Below are 23671 nucleotides of genomic sequence, written 5' to 3' on the forward strand. Positions count from 1 at the left end.
GCTGACAGAAGAGCTCAGAGTTGCTAAACTGGAGATACGGCGATTAACGGAGGAGAACAAGAGGATTCGTAGTAATCCTCCTGTTGTGAGTCCCCAGGTTAAGAGGGGAGCTTGGTCAGTGGCCGGGTAACATGGAACCAAGCTGAAGATTAAGAAAACGGTTGGAGAGGCAGAAACAACGAGAAACCAAAAGACTGCCGTGGAAACTTCCAACTCATTCTCGGTGCTACCTGACGAATGTGAGTGTTCTACTGGGAATGCCACATCGAGCACCAAGGAAGCATTGGCAGACGTGAGTGAGACATCCCTAGAAACCCCAACGAAGACCATCGAGAACGTCATGACGAATTCTACAAGTGGTGTAATGCTACCTGGCGAATGTGAGTCGACTACTCGGAGCATCACTACGGACGACGCCAAGGAAGGTAAAAACATTGTTGTTGTTGGGGATAGCCAGATTAGGTACATGGATAGGGCATTCTGTTTGAAGGATAGGAGTAGGAGGCAGAGAGTGTGTTTTCCTGGGGCTGGGATGAAGGATATTGTTAGCCGTCTGGATGACATCATGAGAGGTAATGGGAGCAATCCTATTATCTGTCTCAGTGCTGGAGGCAACGATGTTGGCAGACGTAGGAGTGAGGACCTGATTAGCAGGTATAGGTCAGCAATAGAGATAATTAGGAAGAAGGGTGGGAAATCTGTCATATGTGGCATTTTGCAAGGAGAGGAGTTGGAAATGAATGGTTGTCCAGAGCAATTGGTGTCAATTGCTGGCTGGACAAATACTGTAAGGAAAATGCGGTAACATTCATTGACAACTGGGACCTCTTCTATGGCAGAAATGACATGTATGCCAGGGATGGGGTTCACTTGTCTAGGTGTGGGGTGGGAGCACTGGCCAACGCAGTGGAGGGAGCTGTTAGGTCTTTAAACTAGGAATAGTTAGTGGTATGGGTTTTGGCGGGAAAACTGTGAAGTCGCAGGGTAGTAACATGAGTACTAGGAGAACTAGTAATAGGCAAAATGAGGAGGATATTGGAAAGCCAGTGGCACTAATTGACAATGACAGTAATAGGTTTAGTGGAATAACAGAAAGGAGCAGGAAGGGTAAAGAGAGAGGAGGGTCATTAAATATTTATTACACAAATAGTCGCAGTGCTAGGAATAACATGGACGAGTTGAGACTAGTTGCTAGTGCAGGTAACATAGATGTATTTGCCATTACTGAGACGTGGTTTAATTCAAAAAGTCGGGACATGCCTGTAGAATGTCACATTCAGGGTTTTAAATTGTTCCAAGTAGATAGAAGTATCGGGAAGGGGGGTGGGGTGGCATTGTATGTCCGAGATCGCTTGAACTGTTGCATAAAAACGGGTATTAAGTCTGAAGTAACACATACAGAGTCTGTTTGGATAGAATTTTCAGAGGGGCATGAAAAATTAATTTTAGGTGTGTTATACCGTCCCCCAAATTTAGATAGGGACCAGGGGAGACTATTATGGGAGGAAATTGTTAGGGCCACAAGGCACGATAATGTAGTAATTCTAGGAGACTTTAACTTTAGTCATATTGATTGGAATTTCTTGACTGGGAATTTAGAATCATACGATTTCTTAGAAGTAGTTCAGGATTGTTTTCTGAAGCAGTTTGTGACAGAACCTACAAGGGGTAATAACCTGCTTGACTTAGTTCTGGCAAACAATGAATCCCTTGTTAATAATTTAGAAGTTTCAGAGGAACTGGGTGCTAGCGACCACAAATCAATTACATGTAGAATTGAATGGAAGTATGATAGTAGGGATAACTCAGTAACAGTCCCAGATTTTCGCTTAGCAGATTACGATGGGCTTAGAGAACACTTATCATCTGTTGACTGGGGTAACGAAGAGAGCTATCAATATGACAGTTTTCTGAACACAATACATGCTGCTCAAAGAACGTTTATCCCTTATAAGGAAATTAGATCAAATAGAAATGACCCAAAATGGATGAATAATAGGCTGAAATATCTACTAGGGCATAAGAAAGGAATTTATAGGCGTATCAAAAGAGGCGAGGGTCATCTTATGAATCAGTATATTGACATTAAGAGGGACATTAAAAAGGGGCTAAGAAAAGCTAAAAGGGACTATGAAATTAAAGTTGCTAGGGATTCTAAAACTAACCCAAAAAGTTTTTTCCAGGTATATAGAACAAAAGTCAGAGATAAGATAGGTCCCCTTAAAAATAACTATGGGCATCTTACTGACAAAGAGAATGAAATGTGCTCGATTTTAAATAATTATTTTCTCTCGGTTTTTACACAGGAAGACACTAATAATATTCCGGTAATTAATTTTTATAGTGGATCAGAAGAAGATAAATTATGTAACATCACAGTCACTAGTGAAATGGTTGTGAAGCAGATAGACAGACTGAAGCAAAATAAGTCACCGGGTCCTGATGAGGTTTTTTCAAGGGTTCTAAAGGAATGCAAAATGGAAGTCTGTGAACCATTAACTAATATTTTTAATTTATCTCTTCAAACAGGTGTAGTGTCTGATATGTGGAAGATGGCTAATGTAATTCCTATTTTTAAAACAGGGGACAAGTCGTTACCGTCAAATTACCGCCCAATAAGCCTGACCTCAATTGTAGGCAAATTACTAGAGTCAATTATAGCTGAGATTATAAGAAGTCATCTCGATAAGCATAGCTTGATTAATGATACTCCGCATGGATTCACAAGAGGCCGGTCTTGTCTAACTAATTTATTAACTTTCTTCAGTAAAGCTTTTGAGGCTGTTGACCACGATAAAGAATTTGATATTATTTACTTAGATTTTAGTAAGGCATTTGATAGAGTTCTGCACCAAAGACTGTTGAAGAAAGTAGCAGCTCATGGCATTGGGGGAAGGGTGCTCTCGTGGATCGAATCATGGCTCACAGACAGGAAGCAAAGAGTGTCCATAAATGGGGTTAAATCCGAGTGGGGATCAGTAACAAGTGGCGTTCCACAGGGATCAGTCTTGGGCCCGTTGTTGTTTATAATATATATCAATGATCTTGATGAAGGAATTACTAGTGATATGAGCAAATTTGCCGATGACACGAAGATAGGTAGAATAATTGATTCAAACGTAGATGTTAGGGAACTTCAGGAGGATTTAGACAAACTCTACTCTTGGTCAGAAAAGTGGCAGATGCTGTTCAATGTAGATAAATGCAAGGTTCTGAAGCTCGGGAGTGTCCATAACCCTAGCACTTATAAGTTAAATAATGTAGAACTTAACCATACAGATTGCGAAAAGGACTTGGGGCTATATAAACACAAATGTAGTATAATGTGATCCTTTATTGACTACGTTTCGCCCACACAGTGGGCTTTTTCAAGTCACAAACAGAACTACCTGGGGTGGAAGGAACGCGAGTATTTATAGTCCGGCTGAGGTCAGGTGAAGAATGCTGCATCTGATGATGTACCGAGTTGGGTTGTAGAGTCTAAAAACTTGGGTAGCTTGGAAAGGAGACTGGACAAGTTTGTGAGCAGACCTTCTACAGTGTTCTTATGTGGGATAGCGATGAAGAAGTTTCTTGGCAAGTGGTTCAGCTATGTTATAGAAGCCACTATTCTGGTTGAAGTTGTCGGATATAGAAATAAGTGATGATTCCAGGATTCTTCGGTATTGAGTGTTGTCTTCTGTGGCGATAAGTCTTGAGTTTCTGTAGTTTATCAAGTGGTTGTGTGAATTACGGTGTTGTACGCAGGCATTCCTTGTGTCGTCAGACCTGCTTGCGTATTGGTGTTCTGAAATACGTGTTTGGAGGTCCCTTGATGTTTCGCCCACGTATAACTTGTTGCAGTCATTACAAGGGATTATGTATACCCCTGCAGAGGATGGAGGCTTGTCCTGCCTACTACTGGTGATGTCCTTGATGGTCGTGGTTGTGGAGGTAGATACTTGGAATGATGTTTTGGCAAAGATGTTGGAAACATGTTTGGCAATGGAGTTGGTGGGAAGGACTATGTATCTCTTCTCGGCAGTGTCTTCTCTGGGTGTATTTCAGAACACCAATACGCAAGCAGGTCTGACGACACAAGGAATGCCTGCGTACAACACCGTAATTCACACAACCACTTGATAAACTACAGAAACTCAAGACTTATCGCCACAGAAGACAACACTCAATACCGAAGAATCCTGGAATCATCACTTATTTCTATATCCGACAACTTCAACCAGAATAGTGGCTTCTATAACATAGCTGAACCACTTGCCAAGAAACTTCTTCATCGCTATCCCACATAAGAACACTGTAGAAGGTCTGCTCACAAACTTGTCCAGTCTCCTTTAAAAGCTACCCAAGTTTTTAGACTCTACAACCCAACTCGGTACATCATCAGATGCAGCATTCTTCACCTGACCTCAGCCGGACTATAAATACTCGCGTTCCTTCCACCCCAGGTAGTTCTGTTTGTGACTTGAAAAAGCCCACTGTGTGGGCGAAACGTAGTCAATAAAGGATCACATTATACTACATTTGTGTTTATATTGCCATTGTGTCGGTATTTTATACCATTTATTTCCAGGACTTGGGGGTTATGGTAAGCAGCAACCTTAAACCAAGACAGCAATGCCTAAGCGTACGTAATAAGGCAAATAGATTACTGGGATTTATATCAAGAAGTGTAAGCAACAGAAGTCCAGAGGTCATACTGCAGCTTTATACATCATTAGTAAGGCCTCACCTAGATTATGCAGCTCAATTCTGGTCTCCATATTACATTCACTTGTTAGACGAAGAATGAGGGGAGACCTTATCGAAGTGTATAAGTGGAAGATAGGTATTAATAAAGGGGATATTAACAAGGTCTTGAGGATATCTCTCCAAGAGAGAACCCGCAGTAATGGATTTAAATTAGATAAGTTTAGATTTAGAAAGGACATAGGAAAGTATTGGTTTGGAAATAGGGTAGTTGATGAGTGGAACAGTCTACCTAGTTGGGTTATTGAGGCTAGGACTTTGGGTAGTTTCAAATTTAGGTTGGATAAATACATGAGTGGGATGGGTTGGATTTGAGTGGGACTTGCACATCAGAGCTTATTTCTTGGGTAGCATTGAAAATTGGGTTGGTCAAATGTTTGTTAGTGGGATGAATTGTAAAGGACCTGCCTAGTATGGGCCAACAGGCCTGCTGCAGTGTTCCTCCTTTCTTATGTTCTTATGTTCTTAAGTATTGAAATAATAAAACGATAATGTTCCTAAAAAGTATTCTGAAAAATAGTAGTCTCCTTCGTTCAATTTAAAATAGGCATAAATCCACAGATTTTTTCAGTTTTTTTTTTTTCACATTTACAAAAAAAAAATTTAGATTTTTTGAAAACCTTATCTTGAAAAAATAAAAGGATGGCAAAAGTGGCACCTACACAATTCAAAATTAATGCAGAAATCATTCTTATAAAAGAAACTCAACTTTGAGGTCATTGATAGGTGTTAACTTGTTATTACGTGGGAAAAAAATTATTAATATCATTATCAAATTGAAATTTACACAGCTCAGAGTAAGAAACAGTCTGTTAATGAAAAAAGTTTGAAGCCGATCAGAAAGAGTATTCGCTGGTAATTGATTTGAATCCAACGATAGGTAAACTGAAATTTATTTAACGTTATTTAATGGGAAAAAAAATTCCTTCCACTTTACACATTAAATCGTCAATACTTCACCTATACATCTATGTTTAACTAGGATCCGAAAGCTGCGTATAAGCAGACTGTGTTTGCTGGCATGAGGTGTGGGTCTTGTCCTGATATACCCTCAGGCTGCAACGCAACCACAGACCGACCAGATGGTAGCCGGGTGATGTCTAGGCAATGGCTGGTGGTAGGTACTGGTGCGAAAACTGCCAGTGTCACTTCCCTCGCAGTCACTTTCACTGCAGTCACTTTATTCGTCCTGGGGTTGTGGCCCAAATGTCTTATGGCTATCAGACGTGCTAATGACAGTAGGAGGTTCTCTTTCTAAGCTAATCTAAGGCAGAGGACCAGCTTCGGATGGAGGGCGAGGGAGGAGCCCCACCCACTGGTTGACAGTTGTCAGCTGTGACCTGCTGTTTGGGGGCATGCACTGTCATAAACTCATCACAAGTATGCAATTGTATTTCAGGTAATCTTGGTACCCAGTAGGCTCGCAGAGTGTAAACAACCAGTTAAGGTGTTGTCTGCCACATCCGCATACCCGCAGACGTCCATCGTGTAACCTTTACACAGAGACCTATTCAATCAGCCAGGGGAGGTAGGCCGGTACCTTTTGACGATCCCCACCCCCACTGCACCCCACGGGAGAAACGTCGCTGTGTGGCCTCCACCAACTGTCCTGGGCCACCTACCCAGGATTACCCATCGAGGGGTGGACCCCATGCGTCACCCGGCGACCCCGACGGAGCCTTCGATAGCTCAGGGACGCCACAGGGTGCGGTAACCCATGACCTTGTTTAACTATGTCAAACACCTAACGGTCCCCCTTCCCCCGAGTGTGGAAAATATTGGTAATTTCCAGAATCCGTTACAAGACCCCCCAATTGGGAGAATGGGAGCATAAGAAGGAAAAGAGAGGACGCCTAAAGACAGGTGTCAGTTCTGTGTATACTTAATGACTAAGAAGTAACCTCGTACTCCTAAGCTAATTATTATACACTAGAATTACATTACTACTATACATATTTAAGTTAGAGGTAGTCGTTTAGTTTAAGGCAGTAGTCACACTCCCCATAAACAATGGGCCGTAGGCACCTTCAGCCCACCAGTTTGAGTGTACACAGGGTAGGCTGAGACGACAGCAGTTAGCCACGATTGAGTAGTGAGACGGGCGACACGAAACTGTGCGATGAATACAGTCGTACACCACGATCACCATAAGTAAGGGTATCATTAGCTGAACCAGGCAGTTGTGTGACTCAACAGGTATTTCTCAGGTGATTCCCGGCCACGTACCTCTGCGTAAGTATTAGAAACCTTGAATATTCATCTGTATACCTGTGCGGGTATTTTGCCACCCACAACCTGAGATTACCACCATCAGCTGCAATACACTGCCTACTGTGAGGAATAAGGTGAATACCCCAATGAGTTACCCTGAAGTGTCGCGGCAGGCTTCAGACTGGGATTGTCGGCTGAAGCGAGCGACCACTAACCCGACTCAGCTATGATCCCACAAACACTGCCTAATTCCCCACACAAACTTAATTAACATTTACTCATCGATAACTGTTGCTAACAAGCTTGAAAAAGTTTGCATCACTAAATTCGGATCTGTTGATGAAATGTTTCAAATATTGTTCTTGAGACAGTGTTTCTGAGACAAGACAGTTTCTTTCACTAATACGTATAATTGTTCTGTGAAATATTTTCAACATAAATGAGAATTTGGCAACATTCTTCTATTAACTTTAATTTATGAAGGTAGGTGAATGTTATCTAAGCACAATATTGGAATATTTTTGTTCACTTTTGTGGTCAAATATTAAGTGCTGTGTCAGCATAGTTGCTGATCCCCCTTATATGTGTAGTATAGCGTATCATAGTACCATCCATGTGCTTTATATAGAAGATCCCTTTTAGGCTGAGTGACTGCGTGACGTCACGGGATGCGCATGTGTACGTTCATACCTCTGCCTCCCTCTCAGTCGGCGTGTTGACATAGGCAGGACGAGGCAGGCTGGGCTCCATCTCCCATTACCACAGTCTGACAGTATAGCATTACCATCCAACAAGTGTGTCTACCTTCAACCCTCAAATCTCCTTTAAGAACCCCTACGACAATTGGTGACAGCGGTGTGGGCGTAAAATTGATAATTACGCCGATGTACGGAGATTTCTTTCGACCAGCAAGACGGCCATTTCGTGTTGCCAGTAGGCCGACCTAGCCAAGCCAGCTACTCTCTCAAGCTTCTACCAGCCATTACATTATTCACTGGTCAGTCTCTTTGTATTAGTGTTTATCTGCTTATTTGCATCACTCCAGAGGGGTAGACCCGAGTTTGCAAAGCCAGCAACCAGTCTGTGGTGGGGGAGTCAGAACAACCCAGTCAGTCCAGCCTAGCCTACTCCATCCAGCTTTTGCCTGCTGAGCCAGCTTTCCACCCCTGCTGTGCTCATCGTGAGAAGTTATCAAGCTATTCTGTGTGAAGGGTTAAGATAAGCCAAGCCACCCAGCAACTAACCCAGGTTTCTTACCCCAGTACTCAAGCAAGCCACGTGGGTACAGTCTTCATCGCTTGTGATTCAAGCTCCAAGCCATTCTGAGTGCTCTTTTTCATCCCTGTGGTGTTGTGGTAATTCGTGGGTTTGTTTTTAAGCCAGCTGGCTTAGAATATCTTCACGCCAGTGTGGGTGTCCCCAGTGAGGCTTACGCCATTCTTCCCATAGGCCCACTCATTCACCACGCGGCCTCAGACGCCTCACTCAGCCATTAACCCACTCACCCTACCTCTACCATTGTTTTGGTAATCTTACTACGGGTACTAGCACCATATTTTAAGGGCCACATAGGGGGTCAAGAGCTAGAGTGTGTTTGGCGCCACCATTGAAAGCCTCCTGTGTGAAGTCTATCGTCGATGTAAGCGCAATTCTACTATCACGTGAGGACAGTAGCCAGCCACGAGACGACATCAACACCTCCACCACCCTTCCACCTCATTCTTCATCAAGGTGTTACAGCGATAATATTTTTCATAGAGACATTTGCGAGTGAACATTAAAATGGTATAAAATACCGACAGATTGTTAGGTAAGACACATATGCAACAGTTAGGTATCTTTATTTCGAAACGTTTCGCCTACACAGTAGGCTTCTTCAGTCGAGTACAGAAAAGTTGATAGAAGCAGAAGATACTTGAAGACGATGTAATCAGTCCATCACCCTTAAAGTTTTGAGGTGGTCAGTCCCTCAGTCTGGAGAAGAGCATCCATCACCCTTAAAGTTTTGAGGTGGTCAGTCCCTCAGTCTGGAGAAGAGCTCTTCTCCAGACTGAGGGACTGACCACCTCAAAACTTTAAGGGTGATGGACTGATTACATCGTCTTCAAGTATCTTCTGCTTCTATCAACTTTTCTGTACTCGACTGAAGAAGCCTACTGTGTAGGCGAAACGTTTCGAAATAAAGATACCTAACTGTTGCATATGTGTCTTACCTAACACATTTGCGAGTGTTGAGACATTTCTTTTGTGTTCCAGTGATTTTTCTTAGTGACATTCTGTGACTCTTGATCAGACTCAGTGTTTATTATATACTGTTTGCAATAATTTTTTCCTTTCTTAATTCAGTGTTAATTTCCGTGCATTAATACATGTCTGTTGTGTTGTGCTTTTTTTTATACACTTGAAGTATCTTAGTGTTTTTCCTTTGTGTGTGCAACACATAAGCAGTATAAAACTTGTGTTACACTTCGCAATCACCTTGTGTTCATAGTGTTGCAGTGAAGTAATTCAGTAATTTATTACCTTGTATTCTACATCACAACTCAGTGTTGTCTGTTTTATTTTCCTCCCAGTATTTGTGTATTCTTGTTTTGTTTTCTCTGTGTGTGTTGAACATTTTTTTTGTGTTAATTCCTTTCATTTAGCCAGTGTCTAATTTGTCTTATTTCCACAGACAATAGTGCCATTGCTTTGTGCAAGCAAGAAAATTAATTATCAAAGTTTTTCACACATCAAGTTTCATTGCAAGAAAATTCTAGTATTGTGTTTATGTTGATGTGTTGTGTTCTGCATCACTGTAAGTGTTCAAGCTTTTTTTGTTCAGTGTTTTAGCACTTATTATTTTTCATGTTTCATTGAACAAATTCACTCTTAGTGCAATTTTTAAGTTGTTCATTTGAAGTAAATTGTTCTTTTGCTTGTTAAGTGTTGCTTGAGTTGCAGTTAAGAGTTAAAGTGTTCACTCAGTTCATTCCTTGATAATAATGTCTTTTCTTGTAAACAGTGTTTTCTTGTGTGTGTAATTTTTTTTATTATTGCACATTGACTCATTTTGCAATAATCCTTGCACAAACATTGTGTTGTCAGTAAAATTTTTCTTGCAGAATTTTTGTGTATTGTTGTGCAATACTCTTGATTAGCAATTATTATTTGCAATATTGCTACAGTTTATTTCAGTGCAGTTTATTATGCTATGTTCTGTGCATATTTTATTCTTTCTGTGCCATTTTATTTTATTTCAGTGAATTGTTCCCAGTTTGTTTTATTTTGCACAAGCTTTATTGAGTCCATTTTAACATTTTTTATTTTATCATTTTATTGTTGTATTTCCCTATTGCATTGAGAGTAAAGACAACTCACTGTGCCATTCATTCAATTTAAAGCAAAGTTGAGCAAATTAGATTTGAGTGAAGTACAAGTTCTCTTGATTTTCAAAGTGTTGCTTATTCAGTTGAGTATTATCTTTTGTGACTGAGTTTCCTTGCTTTAAGTGTGACCTGTCAATTTTTATTTACTTATGGAGAATAGTTAAGCATTTTCTTCCCATTTAAGTTCACTGTGTTGTGTGTTCCTCAGTTACATTTTTTTTTCTCTAAATTCTTGTTTTAAATTTTGCAAAAATGTCTCAAGTCTTCTCAAGCAATGCCTCAGCACATGCTGCTAGTACAACCATTGATGCATCAGTTCACAATTCGAGTAATCCTTTATCAAACAATAGACACACTCAGACTTCTAGTCTGCGTAATTTTAGTCGTGATCCGTATGATGCTATGCCATTGTTCAATGGTAATCCAGACAACCTAGAAGGTTGGTTTACTGTTGTTCGAGTCAGAGCTAATGCTTCAGTAGATGGTCTTCCATCTGAGAGTTGTTTAATCAGTATCGGAAAGGAGAGTCTAGCCCGTTCTCCAGCCGCCTCACATGTGTTTAACTTAATTCGTATGAAGGACTTTCAAGACCTAAGCAGGTGGCAAGATTATGAACAGTTAATTCGCAACTATCTTGAACCGGTGCGAGAAACCGATCCTTTTGTTGTTCTCAAAGAATTAGTGTGTACAGCTCCGAGGCCAGAAGAGTCATTAGATGAATTTGCCCTTCGTCTTAATAACCTAATGTTCTCATTCCTTAAAGCAGGTCAAACTTCCAAGTACCTCAAAGACAATGATAAACCAGCCCTTGAAGGGTTTGCCAAATTAGCGACATCAATGTATGTTTACAATTCTAGTCCTCTAAATGCTACTATGGGACCGCTCGCAGCTCTCATCCATGTACGAAATTTGTGTCCCAAGGGAACCTTCCCTTATCGTAAGTCTACGCCAACCACTTTGTCTACTCCTGTACTTCCTCTAGTTTGTGCTACTACCAAAACTCCCAACCTTAATCACTCGCGTCCATCATCCAAAGCTAGTGTTAAGAGCCATCATTCCCGTAGCACCTGTAGATAATGTACAGAACCCACAGTCAAAGAACTTGCTACAATTGTGGTTACTGCGGCCATATTGCAATTAATTGTCCTGATAGTCACCTTAAGAGGCGTCGTACTGATGATGAGTACCAGTCAGATCTTCCCTACTGTACTTATCATAGAATACATGGACATGACACATCTGAGTGCAATGCTCTCTACAACCTGCAGTACTCTAGATCTTTCCGTGGCCGTTCCAACCGCAGAGCCAGGAGAGGAAACAGACGTCGTGGCTCTCAAACTAACCAGAACCAGGCTCATTCTTCCAATTCGGGGAATCCGAGCGCCCCAGTCTACTCGTCCAGTCGTGACAGTAGGTGATAATGAGTACACCATCCAAGTTCAAAATTCCTATGAAGCCTTAGCCAGCCTTGAGAATGATAACCTCGCTGTTGATGCTGCTTCACACGTCCCTGACGTAGAGGAATTTGGGGATGAAGTAGAAAATACCTTCTCCGATGACAACCCGCCTTTCTGTTTGCACATAACTCCTAACGAAACGATAGGTCCCTTAGTACAAGCTTCTATCCATAATGCGCCCGTTCATGTGTTCATGGACTCTGGTGCGCAAGTTAATATCATCAGGTCTAGCTTGTTTAAAGAGAAGCAGTTACGACGTGTTCTCCTCGTTGAACCAACTACTGTAACCTCCCTTAGTGGAGTAGCTGGTTCCCTTCTGCGAGTCCGAGGTCAGACTTTGCTCTCCTTTACTATCCAAGGTAGAGACTTTACTGCTGCTTTTCTTGTTGTCGACCAGATTACTTTCCCTGGTGACCTCCTACTGGGATTTGCTTCCATGCGAGACTTACGCATTGTGCTCGACCCTTACCGATGGCATGCCCAAATTGACGACTTGATCGTTCCATTTTGGGGTTACCAGCTTGGATCAGAAATCTGCCATACTGCCGCACAGTATGATGTACGGATTAAGTCCTTACAAGCCAATGCATTCTCCAGTAGCGTACCCAAGCGGTCAGGCACTAGTAACTCTGTCACTCCCATCTGTGTTCCACCTACACCTTCAGACATGCAAGATAGTGTTCCGTTGCCTTAAGTGTCCGGGGACACTCAGACTGCCTTGAGTGCACAGCCTATCCCTGCAATGACTGCTAGTTCAAGTAGTAGTTTCTCCACAGGGGATGCCTTGTCAGAAAACGATTACTTGAAACTAGTAATGCCATCTCTTGTTGATGTCACATGCCGTCTGCAGAAAGACGTCTCTGTTGTGGCTAGTGCTCTCACTAGAGTGTCTGTTTTTGTTCCTAATGTTCCAGATGGTGATTACGTCCTAGTTGACAGTGATTCCTGCAAGGTCAAGGGTTTATTTGTTGAACCTTCCTTACACGTTGTAAGAGACAGTAAGATCCATTTATTCCTTGCTAACACTTCAGGTCACAGTGTTCGTCTCAGAGCAAATACCAATCTCGTTGACCTAGTTCACTATCCTTACCTTGTTCAAGTACAGGATGACGTGTCACCTGACCAGTGGGTCGGTGCTATTTCAACAGGGGAGACCTCATCCACTCCACTGGATCAATCCATTCCACCAGTTGAGGAGAAAGACTTAGCTCCCACTGACTTCCCAGACGAAGTCAAGCGTTTGTTGACTTTGTTGAACAAACGTCGTAAAGCCATTGCTTTACCAGGTGAGAAGATGGGTATAACAAACTTATTGTCCCATCGTATTCCACTTGAACCTGGTACTAGACCTATCTATATACCCACGTACAGAATGCCTCATTCCCAAGTTGCTGTCGCAGAGGAATTGATCAATCAGATGCTCGATGATGGAGTTATTGCACATAGTAATTCACCCTGGAATGCGCCCTTAATCCTAGTGCCTAAGAAGGACGGCACTTGGCGCCCGGTGATTGACTTTAGAAAGTTAAATGCGAAAACTATTCTAGATCGCTTCCCACTTCCTGTACTTGGTGATCTTTTACGCAACATTGGAGATAAAGTCTTCTCGACCCAGAACTTGTTACAAAGGTTTTGGCAAGTCCCTCTTCACGAGGACAGCCAAGAGTTAACAGCATTCTCCACTCCCACAGGTCATTATCACTTCCTTCGAATGGCTTTTGGATTACGATCCTCTCCTATCACGTTCTCTAGACTCATGGCCGATATCTTTAGAGGCCTTGTAGGTAAAGCATTTATGGTGTACTTAGATGACGTAATCGTCATGTCCGAAGATTTGGATATACACCTGAAAAGGCTTGATATAGTATTTGGTAAGCTTGAAGAAGCCAATTTGAAGATCAAACTGTCTAAATGTTAATTTTTCAGATCAGAAATTAAGTTTCTTGGTCACGTACTCACTCCTAGAGGGGTTACGACTGATCAAAGTAAAGTAACGGCAGTACTAAATTTTTCATCCCCCAAAACTGCTGATGCTGTAAGATCCTTTGTGGGTCTAGCAGGTTTCTACAGATCTTTCATTGCTAATTTTTCTTCAATAGCAGCTCCTCTAACCGAATTGCTTAAGAAAGATGCTCCTTTCGTTTGGACCTTCCGTCAAGAAAGAGCATTCCAGATACTAAAAGAAAAGCTAACGTCCACTCCCATTTTGAAATTCCCAGATTTTTCTAAGCCCTTCTATCTCATAACTGATGCTAGTTCAATTGGCATAGGTGCCGTACTAGCTCAGAAGACTGATGGCAAGTACAACGCAGTTGCATTTGCTAGTAGAGTCCTTACGAAGGCTGAACGTAATTATACAGTAACGGAGCAAGAAGCTTTAGCAATAGTATGGTCTTTGAAGCACTTCCGAGACATTATTTGCCAGTACCCTGTTCATGTCTTGACAGACCATGCTCCACTGATACCTTTATTCCAGAACAAACAACCTACTGGAAGGTTAGCCAGATGGACCTTGACTATCCAAGAGTTCAATCCCACTTTTGAACATTTACCTGGCAAGTCAAACGTAGTCGCAGATGCTTTATCGCGACACATTAGTGTAGTTACTGCAGATCCTCCATTTACTGCAGAGGATGTAAAGAATGCCCAAAGAACAGATCCCATGTGGTCTGGTGTGATTCGATTCCTGCTCCAGGAAGATCTTATTCTTACTGTGAAGCCACCAGCACCCATTAGTGACTTTATAATGAGCCAAGAATTACTGTATCGAACAGCCGAGTTGGGTACTCCAAGCAGAAGAGTTTATCAGTTAGTAATTCCACAGTCACTAGTGAACGTAGCTCTACAGCTAGCTCATGATGCACCAGGTGTTGCACACCCTGGTATGGATCGTTCTGTGAAACAAGCCAGAATGAAATACTTTTGGCCACGTATGGCAACTGGCATTTCAGAGTATGTTAAGAAATGTAGTGTTTGTGTGCAACATAAAGGAAATGTCCATGGTCCTAATCCAGTCCAAGTGTACCCAACCACTAGCGAACCATGGGAAAGAGTTGCCCTTGACTTAACCAATTTTAAATGTTCCCTCCAAGGCAACAAACATCTGTGTGTTATGGTAGACCATTTCACCAGATATTGTGAGTTAGTTCCTATTGCAGATAAGACTGCAGAGACAGTAGCTAAAGCGTTTAAAGAACGCATTATCTGCAGGCATACCACCCCTAAGTCCTTAGTAACAGATAATGGAGGTGAATTCTGTAATGAGATTCTTGAAAATTTGTGTACTTTGTACAAGATCTCTAAATCCACCATTGTTCCTCATCATTCTGCCAGCAATGGGTTAGCTGAACGAACCAATAAGAAAGTACTTGATGTCCTGAGAGCCACTATCAACCCCATTAGTGAAACTTATGATGAAGTTATACCAGATGTCCAATGTGCCATAAATTCTGCTTACAATGCTTCCATAGGTGATACTCCACATTATGCATTGTATGGTGTAGACAAGCGTTTACCCTATGAGTTGTTATATTCCACTCCGAAACCTAATTACAACCCTGATGATTTCGTAGCAACTCGTACCAGCTTAGCTCAAAGTGTTTTTAGAAGAATCCGTGAAACACTTCATAAATCAACAGCAGAATTTACTAGAGTAACTAATAGCCGTGCTAAGCCATCAAAAGTCAAAGTAGGTTCAAGAGTAATGCTGACCAATTTTAACAAAACATCCGAAATGCCTAAGCTCGATCACAAGTTTGTTGGACCTTATCGAGTTGTAGAACATATCTCTGGTAATAAGTATAAGGTTAGAGAAATTAGTACTGGTAAGTATAAAGAATCGCATTTAGATCATATGAAATTAGTATGCGATGTTGATGATATTGCTACCCAGACTAATGTGACAGATGCTGAAAACCCTCTTGACTCTGTACCCTCCACCTCCAATACTCAGTCAGATAATCAACCTGAATGTCGTTACTCTTTGCATACTCGACAAGTAATGAGAAACCCACAAGTATCTTTTATAGATACTCGTTCAGATCTTCCTCAGTTAAGGCATGTGTTAGCCATTGCAGAGTAATTCGATCCTCCCAGAGATGATAACCATTCTGCATATGTAAACCTCACCCTCGCAGAATTGGGTTTAAATGTACATAGCCTGTATAACTAGATGCCCGAGATGAAGGAAATTGTCAACTGTTTGTTTTTAACTGATCAGTTTTTTCAGATTTTTTTTTTTCGTGTTCACGTTCCCTCCGTATTCTGAGAATTTGTCAGTAATGATCTGAGTGCACACCAGATGCCTTTGCTGTTAATTTCACCTTGTATATATATTTATTCTTCCTCAGAATTCGTAGAGTGCATGAATACAGATCGATCGATCAATTCCATCCATATTGTACAATGAATTATTCTTATAAGTCGTAATGTATAATGTTAAAAGTTATTACGTTAACACCCATTTCGTAAAACTCATTATGTTAACAACCATTATGATACCATCCATTAGTTCTAAGTTATATATGTCTTTGTTATTGTATAGAATCAGCCCAGAATCACCTGCCTGTTCAGCCTATAGTATAGTAGTTAATGTCGAGATGACATACGTAACATGACCGAGCTGTCAGCATAGTTGCTGATCCCCCTTATATGTGTTGTATAGCGTATCATAGTACCATCCATGTGCTTTATATAGATACCTTTTAGGCCGAGTGACTTTGTGTGACGTCACGGGATGCGCATGTGTACGTTCGTACCTCTGCCTCCCTCTCAGTCGGCGTGTAGACATAGGCAGGACGAGGCAGGCTGGGCCCCATCTCCCATTACCACAGTCTGACAATATAGCATTACCATCCAACAAGTGTGTCTACCTTCAACCCTCAAATCTCCTTTAGGAGCCCCAATGACAGCTGTTCCAGTGGGTATGCACAGTCTGAATGATCATGTGCTTTCGCTAGCTGATTGAGTTGCTCACGATGAGGTCTTTTAATACTTCTACTCCACGATACTCATAGATAACCAGTTGAAGTGTAGGGAGAAAAATGACAAATTGTTGCATTCTGTTCTGTCAATTCCTTTGGCAACATTGGAATCATTATTTCGTGCTATCAAATGATTTTTTATGAGATGGTCCTTTGAATTTATGCATTGCTTCTTGAATAATCTTGGTGATGTGCGCTACTGTAATGGATCCAGGAAATAACGTCATTCTATGGACAACAAATGTCTGAATGACGTTTTTGCGGAGTCGTACGTCAGGTTGTGTAATGTAAGTACCTATATATATACTTCCATATACACTGCCCTGCCTCTCAACTTGTCATTTGCCTGATACTCTCACTCACGACTTGTGATCCCTGTTGTTTTTTTTTACTTTCCTCTTTAGTTTTACAGCATCAGCAAATAGAGATACATCTACCTAAATCACATGTGCTGGCAATCACATATAATCAGAACAATACTGGTTCTAATGACGATCACTGAAGTTCCCCTCTTGTCACTCTTTCACATTTAGATGTCTCTTCCTGGACAATCACTCATTTCTTCCTCTAAGGAATCTTTGATCGACCAAGGTACCTTACCTGGTAATCTTGCCTTCACCTCAAGTTTTGCTCTAGTCTTTTGTGAGCAGCAGTATCAAATGCCTTCTCGCAGACCAAGAATATGCAAGCTCTCTCCAGTTTCACTTCTGTCGCCTGGTCATAGATTTCCAGTAGATTAGTAAAACAAGATTTATCATCTTTAGACCTGTGCTGATTACTGCTTTTGAAATCACTTCCTTCCATGTGTTCTAACACTCTACTGACTTTTAATAAGAGCCTATAGAGTTTATTATTTACGTATATGTTGACACAAGGGTCGAGTCCGAGTTCCTGGCTGTTATGACCAAGGTGATAATGTGATTAATTTATATGTATTATCCACTTAATATTATACTCTGGGTTTCTTTAATATTAGCTAAATTAAAGATTCCACTAGTTTATAATATCTGATTTAGGAATATACCCGGGTATGATGTATATATATATATATATATATATATATATCTTGAGTAATGTGTTAGGTAGGTACACCTGGCAAAGGTTTATAACAAGGTATCTCCATTGGTGGGTAGTTTGCACCGCTCTACCCTCTCCCCCTTTTGACGAGTTGATGTCATGAAGGAATTTACGGTATATGGCAGTTCACTCTCTCTGCTGACTCATTGTGCATTGACTGAGCTACCCTCCTAGTACTCCGCCTTATTCTCACTTGGATAGAGAATTGGGTTATAGAAACTCCTGATCCAGCTTGTGGTTTATTGTGAAGTCTTCTGACAATCATATACTGTTATCTTCAGGTTACGATGTGACGACCAGTGTCAATCTTAGAACTTTGTGATATATTCCTTATGCCAGGGAGTTACTCAGTGAAAGTGTTAATTCTCAATATATATGTACTTGCACACAAGTAATGTTACTATTGAGGAAGCGGTAATATTCCTCTGATCATTATCAAGTGTAGTGACCATATTGACATGTACATTCTATTTAAGAGTTTTCTTGTGTGAAGGAAAGTTTCTGACATTGATATTTAATAGATATTTATGAATATCTAAAGTATTTAAGCTTTTAAATAAAAAGAAACTTGAAAAGACTGAGTAACTATTATTTGTGCCTTACATTTCTAAGTTTGGAACCATATCCTTTCATTCTATGAAGTGTGTTGTTACGGAGTGCACTAACCTGGCTAAAGATTAAGATTTGAACCGTAACACTGGCTAAGACTCGCAACTTACTATTTGCAAGATTCACTGCCTCTTAGCCCCATCCACCATACTTTACTTACTCTTAATGTCAGTTTAGCTACTGAATTCCCTATACTTATACTTGTGTAGTATATTGTAGTAGGCCCAGTGGCTGCGCAGATGTACAGAGATTAACTTCTACCAGCCAACGGACATTGTGTGTGATGACCGCATGGCGGCCTGCCGAGCCGAGTGAAGCATCGCATACCAAGACAGCCACCCACTACTGCTTCCTGGTTAGTCTTCGTTCATTCTCTGCTTATTTGCATTACTTCTGAGGGGTTGGCCCTGGTTTGCAAATTAAGCCAAGCCAGTCTGTGGGGGAGACATGCTCTAAGCCATCCAAGCTCTAAGCCAACTAGCCTGGTCCAGTCGTAGCCTTGCCTGCTAGCCAGCTTCCCACCCTGCTGTGCTCATCATTACAAGCTCTCAAGCCAGTCTGTGTGAAGGGTTAAGCCAAGCAAGCCAGCCAACTCACCCAGGTGACTAACCCCCAGTACTCAAGCAAGCCACGTGAGTTCCAGCCTTCACCATCGCTAGTGCTTAGAGTTCCAAGCCATCCTGACCATTTATATAATCCCTGTGGTGTTGTGGTGTGTTTTAAGCCAGCCTGGCTTAGAATATTTTCGTGTTTTGTGTGGGTGTACTCAGAGCGTGTGGGTTATGTCACTCATCCAGTTGGTCTAGGCCACTCAGGCAGTGACTCGGCATGCTGTCTCAACCACCACCTACCCACTACCATTATTTTTCACCCTTATATTGGGGCCTAGCACTTGATTTTAAGGACCACATAGGGGGTCAAGATGCAAGATTGCTCCTTCGTCCCTGAACGCCAATGTAAAAGCCTCCTGTGTGTGTCTTTCATCGATATGAGCATGAACTATTCGAGAAATCGCCGAGTAGAAAACGCCGATAGCCCACGGACTCCACCTCCAGCATACTCCTGTCTCACCTCCACCACCAACTCTTCTCCACCTGCTTCCTCTTTACCATTAATGTTTACAGACATTTGCGAGCGCTGAGACATTTTTTTCAGTGATTTCTTTGTGACAGTCAGTGACTTTTGATCTGACTCAGTGTTCATTACATTCTGTTTGCAGTATTTTTCCTCTTCAGTGTTGAAATTTTCATGCTTTATTTTTTATATCTGTTGTGTGTTCCTTTTTTATGTATACTTGAAGTAAGTACTTTTCCGTTTTCTCTGTTGTGTGCAATAAATAAGCAGTATAAACTTGTGTTTACACTTCACAATTATCTTGTATTCACAATACTGTGTTCCTTGCCCAGTACTTCATGCAGTGAAGTATTTCAGTAACTTGTTATCTTATTTTCTGCACCACAACCCAGTGTTGTGTCTCATTTATTTTTTTTACCAGCATTTGTGTGTTCTTGCTGATTTTTTTTTTTTTTTGTTAATTCATTTCCCATTTTCCCCAGTACATTTCATTTCCCATTTTACTATGTGTTGAACATTCTTTTGTGCTAATTCTTGTTATTTAGCCAGTTTCTAATTTGTCCTATCTCCACAGACAATAGTGCCATTATTTTGTGTGCAAGCAAGAAATTTGTTTCTAATTTTTGTCAACACAAGACCTTATTGCAAGAAAATTATCACAGTATTATGCATATTGTGTTCCTGCACTATTGTAAGTGTTAACCTTTCTCTGTTTTGTATTTTATGCTACTTATTTTTATTCATATTGTTCATATTTCATTGAACAAATTCACTCTTAATGCAGTTTTTATTTTTTTTTTAAATAAAGTATTCTTTTGTTTTGTTTTAGTGTTTGCCTAAGTTGCAATTAAGAGTTAAAGTGTTCAATCACTAAGTATTTTCTTCCCATTTAAGCTTTGTGTCATACATTCACTTTATTATTCTTGCTTTAATGTCCTTGAGTAAGTTCCCTGAGATGTTCCAATCACTTTTGTTTGCTCACTTAGTGCATCATGCCAAAGTAAATATGAATCAGCCCACAGTCCTAATATTCCCTTACTGACTGAAAGACAATACCTAGCCCTTGAACAATGTGTTTGTTCTCACAGCTTGTATCTGAGATTTGTCACAGTACTGCAAAATGTGAAGCTCAGATTAAGTTCCTATAGATCCGTGAATTACTCATTAAAGTAACTGAGCAGTCAGGCACTAGTAAGACTGTCACTCCAGTCTGGAATCCAGCCACAATATCGTGCACGCAGGATAGTGTACAGTTACCTTGGGTTTCAGAGGAACCTCAGACAACCCTGGGTGCTGAGACTACTGTCCCTGCGATGGCGACTTGTTCAAGTAGTCGTTCCTCCTTGCAATGGTTTATCCCATCTCTTGCTGATGTTACAAGCCATTGCAAAAAGACGTTTCTGTAGCTAGTGTACTCACTTGAGTGTTGTTGTTCCTTGTGTTCCAGATGGTGATGCAATCCTCGTTGATAACAATCTGTACAATGTAAAAAGTTATTTCTCGAGTAACCTTCATATGTTGTTAACATGACTCACGAAATCGTAATGACACGATTGCAAACAAACCATGCCACGGGCGGGGATAGAACCCGCGATCAGAGAGTCTGGAGTTTTGAGACTCTCTGATCGCGGGTTCCATCCCCGCCTGTGGTATGATATGTTGTTAACGTTTGTAAGTGCAGTTGATACCTCGTGTCACAGTGTTCGACTCAGAACGAATACCAGTATTGTAGGCCGTGCTCATTTCTTTTCCCCTGTGCTTACAGTGAGAGATGGTAGATCCGTTCTCCCTTGCTCGTATTGCATGTTACAGTGTAATCATTTTTCAACTGGGGAGAGTCATCCACTCCACCGAGTATGTTCAATCCCCCTGTAAGAAAGAACTGATCCCCTATGTGTTTTATTATTAGCTGATTAGTTTTCAAGACAAATTTTGTGTGTTCACGTTCCCTCCGAATTCTGAGATTTAGCAGTAATGATCTGTGTGCACCAGGTCTGCCTTTGCTGTTAATTACTTTCACCTTTGTAAATATATATTCTTTCTCAGGATCTGTAGAGTGCATGAATACAGATCGATCGATCAACTATTTTTTTATCATACTATGCTTATTCCTTTAATTCATAATGCATTATAACATCCATTACGTAAATCACCATCCATTAATATAACATCCATTTCAATATTGCCCATTCATCTGAATATATCCCATAACCATTTCTGTGATTAGTTCTAAGTTATCTATGTCTTTACTATTGTATAGAATCAGCCCAGAGCCACCTGCCTGTCAGCCTGTAGAGTATGGTATGTCGAGACGACCTATGTAACATGACCGAGCTGTCAGTATAGCTACTGAATTCCCTGTACTTATACTTGTGTTGTATATTGTAGATCATATCATCCATGTATACATTTAGGCTCCCTGTTCAGCTAGGCCCAGTGGCTAGCATGTGTGATGTCACGGGATGCCACACGTGAGTGTCAGATGCGCTGTCCCTTTCTCAGTCCATGGATAGACCTATAGACGGTTACAGGCAGGCTGGGCTGCCCTCTCACACTCTGCTAATGTAAGTGTTACAACCCAACAAGTGTGATTTTCTCCAACCATCATATATTCACGGAACCCTCCCAACATTAAGGGTATGTATAGGGCTGTTTAATCACCTAGTTGTGGTTTCAGGAGTCGAGTTACACTTGCTGGTCCCACCTCTTTACTAGTCTTACAAGATCAACTCTCTTCTGGCTTCTTAAAGCTATGTATTGATCCCTCTTCTACCATTTCATTCTCAATATCATCCCATATAACTTCCAGCTGTGCCATCGTGCTTCTGTTTCCCAAGTCTGAAACATTCTGTCATAAATTACATTGTCAATTCCTGTCACTATTTCGAACATATTTTCTTTAGTCTTCCTGTTCCCAATGTCATCAGGCTTAGTTTCTTTAAACTTTCCTCATAGGATATACTCTTCAGCTCTGGGATTAGTCTTGTTGCAAACCTCTGTGCTTTCTCCAATTTCTTGAAATGTTTGACAAAGAGTGGGTTCCATACTGACGTACAAGGAGTACAGCGTCATGAATGACTCCTTATATAGATCTAACAAAAAGCAATTCTTAGATTTCCCAGACGAGCATTTGCTGCTGCACTTATTTGGCTGATGTGCGCCTCAGGGGATATGCTCGGTATAATGTTAACCTTGTTGTAGAGCTAAAGGAGAGAGTTTACGTGTGTTTTAATGAATGTTTGTACGTGTATCTGTGTATGTGTGTTTGTGTGCATGTGTGTGTGTGTGTGTGTGTTTGTGTACTCACCTATTTGTACTCACCTATTTGTGGTTGCAGGGGTCGAGTCCTAGCTCCTGGCCCCGCCTCTTCACCGGTTGCTACTAGACCCTCTCTCTCCCCGCTCCATGAGCTTTATCAAACCTCGTCTTAAAGCTATGTATGGATCCTGCCTCCACTACGTCATTTTCTAGGCTATTCCACTGCCTTACAACTCTATGACTGAAGAAATACTTCCTACTATCTCTCTGACTCATTTGTGTCTTCAACTTCCAATTGTGGCCTCTTGTTGCTGTGTCCCATCTCTGGAACATCCTGTCCTTGTCCACCTTGTCTATTCCACGCAGTATTTTATATGTCGTTATCATGTCTCCCCTGACCCTCCTGTCCTCCAGTGTCGTCAGGCCGATTTCCCTTAATCTTTCTTCATAGGACATTCCCCTTAGCTCTGGAACTAACCTTGTTGCAAACCTTTGTACTTTCTCTAGTTTCTTGACGTGCTTTATCAAGTGCAGGTTCCAAACAGGTGCTGCATACTCCAGTATGGGCCTGACATACACGGTGTACAGTGTCTTGAATGATTCCTTACTAAGGTGTCGGAATGCTGTTCTCAGGTTTGCCAGGCGCCCATATGCTGCAGCAGTTATCTGATTGATGTGTGCTTCCAGAGACATGCTCGGTGTTATACTCACCCCAAGATCTTTCTCCTTGAGTGAGGTTTGGAGTCTTTGGCCACCTAGCCTATACTCTGTCTGTGGTCTTCTGTGCCCTTCCCCTATCTTCATGACTTTGCATTTGGCAGGATTAAATTCGAGAAGCCATTTGCTGGACCAGGTGTCCAGTCTGTCCAGGTCTCTTTGAAGTCCTGCC

Source organism: Cherax quadricarinatus, chromosome 77, assembly GCF_038502225.1.
Source record: "Cherax quadricarinatus isolate ZL_2023a chromosome 77, ASM3850222v1, whole genome shotgun sequence".
Lineage (NCBI taxonomy): Eukaryota > Metazoa > Arthropoda > Malacostraca > Decapoda > Parastacidae > Cherax > Cherax quadricarinatus.